A 4,795-nucleotide genomic window follows, 5' to 3' on the forward strand; every position below is an offset into this window, starting at 1 on the left:
AGGTGCTTTTAAATTTGGCACCTTATAACTTTCATTACAGTTTTTTCAACTGCTTACACACATTTTCAAAACTTTGCCTCTTTTTTTTCAAAACTTTACACACAAATCCCAGAATTGCACACACAAAATGCAAAATGCCTGACATCTCTTGCAAAATGAAGCACTGTATTCAAAATATCACAAACGCATCTCAATAGCAAACATTTGAAAACACCTTTGCCATAATATTAATTCCTGTTAGAGTTTTGTGTTACGTAGAGAATTGTGTGTTGTGTTTTGCAAAAAGTGTTTTATGAAATTGAAAGGCCGAGTCAAAGGCCGAGAATTAGTGTATGGTTTTGCAGATTTGGTGTGCGGTTCTTGTGTTTGAGTGTCAGGTTTCAGAAATTGTGTGACAAGTAAAGATTTTTGTGTGTAACTAAGTGATATAAAGTTAATATACTCTGCTTGAACTCAAAATGTCAAAATCTTATTTCCACCTAAAAATGTACTGATAAACACCATGATAATACAGGCGGTGCAATAAAAAGCCATGATAAGTTCAGTGGCTTGTCCTTAAAACATGATCAGTACTTGTACATAGGCATTGCACATGATCATACAAACAAAGACACACAAAACACCATCAGGGTAACACACATGACACTAAAATAATACCATACAAATTAACTCAATAACATCAAATGTAACACAAAACACCCTAATGTAGATTACCGGTAACAGAAATAAGAAATAAGACCAAAACTATTTCTGTAGTTATTATAATGGTTTGTCATGTGTCACACAGTGGCTTCTGGGAATATTCTTTTAGTGTTTTTATAATAAACTATTTGGTAATTCATAATTTTTACTTGCTAAAACCATAAATCTGAAAGTATTTTACATTAAAATGACACATAATGTGATATTAAATCAAATATAATATTTATATATTTTTACACATAAAACACCATCCTAGTCGGGGAAGTCATGGCCTAATGGTTAGAGAGTCGGACTCGTAACCCAAAGGTTGCGGGTTCGAGTCTCGTACCGGCAGGGATTGTAGGTGGGGGGAGTGAATGTACAGCGCTCTCTCCCACCTTCAATACCACGACTGAGGTGCCCTTGAGCAAGGCACCGAACCCCCAACTGCTCCCCGGGCGCCGCAGCAAAAAATGGCTGCCCACTGCTCCGGGTGTGTGTTCACGGTGTGTGTGTGTTCACTGCTGTGTGTGTGCACTTTGGATGGGATAAATGCAGAGCACTAATTCCAAGTATGGGTCACCATACTTGACCACATGTCACGTCACTTATAATATATGACTTACATTAAACCAATTAAAAGGTTTTTAGTGTAGCCTTTTTTCTGTAAAAACTACTGTACAGTGTAGATGTTACCACATAAAGTACATTTTTAAAGGGACAGTTCACCCCAAAATGACAGTTCTATCATCATTTACTCACCTCCACGTTGTTCCAAACCTGTATGGCTTTTGTGGAACACAAAAAAACATATTTTGAAAAAAAAAATTTGATTGATTGATACAATAAAAGTCAGTGTAGTCCAGTGTTGTTCAGTTATTTCACATATTTGGATGAACTATCCCTTTTTGCACAAAAAGTTTCACAAACAAACAGTATTACACGGCAGTCTACTGATGTTTCAAAAAATGCCAAATCTAGAACCATAAGACCTTCATCATAAGCATTCACACTAACAAATCTCTGACTATTAAAGAAAAATACTTATGTTAGGGAGATGGAATATTTGTTTAGCTATTTGTACTGTATGGCTTTAAAGCCATGTCACTGAGCTGCTGATGTGATCCATTTCTAATTTTGTTCTTGATGCATAGTTTCTGAAGAAAATGTAGTCCGACTTCAATTAAGGTCTTGCACTATGACATTAGGTCCAGTGTGTGTGTGTGTGTGGGTGTTAGTGTGTAAAAGGTCGAGAGCAAGAGAGAAAGGGAGTGAGTGCTTAAGTAGACCATCATATTGTAGTTAAATCATTGGGAGAGTCTCATACTGATGCCACTCCTTTCACTCTCCCACGTCAAGTCAAAGCATGTGGTAGGTTCAGGATATAAGTATTTGTACACACACATCACATGCACAGACAAGATAAATTCCTATACAAACCATGAAACACAATACATCTGTGGTGTGTGATTGAAATTGCATGAGAACATATCATCTGTCCTGCATTCCAAATCTCTCTGTCACATACGAATCACCTCCTGGGAACTGTGCATATCTCTCACCATGACAACCAAACATGTCTGCACAAGTCACCAGAATGAGTCAACTCTTCTTGTGAGCTTAATAAAAGCTGTTAGTATAGTATACCAGATAATATTAAGTTGCCTGGGCGTTGCTGTGTGAATGAAGTTTGCAGCTTCTTGCGTGGCAGAAACAATGATCTTTGTCCTGTCTAAGATCATCTAGTTGATCTCTAGTTGAAAACCTGTCAAGAACAGATCATACCTGGGCCATGTTTCAATGCAAAATCAAAAGAAAGAAATAGGAATTATATTACACAGAAATAACATAAAGCCTGTATTTAGGACCATTAAGTGCTTAAATGTCATAAAAATGATGTCACAATGTAAACAATACTAATGGTCTTCAAAAGGCTTGGCTTATATACACACACTACTGTTCAAAATGGGATCAGTTTTTTTTTTATTCAGCAAGAACGCATTAAATTGATCAAAAGTGACAGTAAAAACCTTTATGTTGATACAAAAAATATATTTCAAATAAATGCTGTTCTTTTGAATTTATATTTATCAAAAAAAAAGAAAGAAAAAAATATCATGGTTTCCACAAAACATATTAAGCAGCAGAACCATTTTTAACATTGATAATAATAAGAAATGTTTCTTGAACAGCAAATCAGCATGTTAGAATGATTTCTGAAGGATCATGTGACACTGAAGACTGGAGTAATGGCTGCTGCAAATTCAGCTTCGTCATCACAGGACTAAATTACATTTTTAAATATATCAAAATAGAAAATAGTCATAATAATATTTAACAAAATTACTTGTTTTACTGGAATTTTTTTTTTTAAATGCAGGCTTGGTGTGCATAAGATTTCATTCATAGACTTTTTTTAAAATCATTCTATCGGAGCTAAAATTCAGAGATCTCAATATGAACTCAAACATTTTCATGAAATCCCAATTTTAATGTTTATTTTATTGCTGCAGCTCTGTATGTGAACAACTGTCTTGTTTGTGTCTATTTTTATTTTTACATTTTAGGAGGAACATTTGAGACAGATTTGATACTTAAAATATTACTGAGAGTTCCATTACTGTATGTCTCCTGTGCTCTGTGCAAAGCTATTAAATTTTCATTTGGGTATTTCTGCTATTAATGAACGGCTCTAGACTAGACTGTTTTACTACCTTTGATGTTTAATGGAAATGTCCTGAATTTCGCAGAAAGCTTGCTGCGCAGAACTCATGTTGAACAAAAGTCAGTGAAAGTCACTGACCCATTACTTCCTCTACATTTTTTTAACCTACAGAAATTTACTATACTTATAAGTCTTATTTTCCAAAATGTGACAACTGGAAGCTTATTACAACATAATTTGCTTGACTCAGCTCCCTGTGGCATTTAGTTGGCTCCATTATTAGTAGAGCAGGAGTCATAATATAAGTATAGACTTTTTCAGAAGGATTTTTAGTAAGGAATGACTAAAATTTTGCACATTTACAATTTGAAGGACTGTAAAGCACTAAAGATCATGCTTATTACTCATGGCCCAGATAAGATGCTTTATTGCCAGACCGATCAACTTTGTACTTTCATCTAAATTAGTGTCAAGGCAATTTGGCTTATTTTGGCCCGCAGTACGAGCAGGTCTGGGGCCAGCTGTGTACTTTGCCGGGTATGAGCCATTTGAAGTGACAGTGCGAGACTTCCCCTGATAAATTCCAGAGACAGTATGACTTCATATAGACTGCACAAGCTGAGGGAAGCCATGGCTTCAATCACGTAGGCTTCCTACAAATTAAGCCCTTCTTAAAGTTCTACAAAATGCATCAGGAAATGCCTATAATTAGATTTGATGATCATGTGCATCTCCATGCTTGAGAATTCTTCGCCACGTGACTTTACAGGCATATAATTAGGCTTCAAATTCAGTGTAAAATGTAAACCGATTACCATTTGGGTTCAACCTTAGCAGGATGCCTTCAGGGGAATCAGAACAGTCAATGCTGTCAGATTCATGTGATTTTACGATCACACAAATGCAATGCAAGATTGTGTTTCCTGTCTAAGCTTTGCTTGGCTCAGCCGAAGGGATGTGAAGAGGCAATCTGGAGATCCTGTGATGAGGAGTTCATACTCACTCACCCACATTCCACACAATGTAATAGCTCTCTGTACTCTCTGGCTTGCGCTATAGAACATGCATGCCAGATTCCTGACATGCCATGCATCTGGATGACTTTGTTAAGAGCATGTGTGCATACAGTTCTGCATTTTTGTTGATTTGCTCATCTGGTTGCATGTGATGAGCAACAAGTCAGTTCCATTTGTTGACCAGTCATACCTGAAAATATATGTAAAGGCCTGATTAGAACTGCTCCCTTATATGATTCAAAGTAGGGGTTGCACCGACTAATCGACTAGTCGACTTCAATGCTCTGCCATGACGCTTTAAGCTTGACGTCGACTAGTCGCTGGTCCTATAGAGGGCGCAACAGGATAAGAAATCTTTGAAGGACTTCCACATTTACGCTCCGTTTCCAAACAGTTCAAATGACAAATAAATGCATACTCTGAAAGCGCTCCA

The 4,795-nt window shown here is 36.6% G+C and overlaps 1 protein-coding gene across 1 annotated transcript in view; it reads left to right on the forward strand.

The window, feature by feature from the left end:
• Nucleotides 1-4,795, forward strand: part of LOC107740817 (ubiquitin carboxyl-terminal hydrolase 2-like) — a 54,423-nt gene that overhangs the window by 4,694 nt on the left and 44,934 nt on the right. The gene's annotated exons all lie outside the window — the stretch shown is intronic.

This window comes from Sinocyclocheilus rhinocerous, unplaced genomic scaffold (genome assembly GCF_001515625.1).
Source record: "Sinocyclocheilus rhinocerous isolate Xijiao unplaced genomic scaffold, SAMN03320098_v1.1 scaffold2330, whole genome shotgun sequence".
NCBI lineage: Eukaryota > Metazoa > Chordata > Actinopteri > Cypriniformes > Cyprinidae > Sinocyclocheilus > Sinocyclocheilus rhinocerous.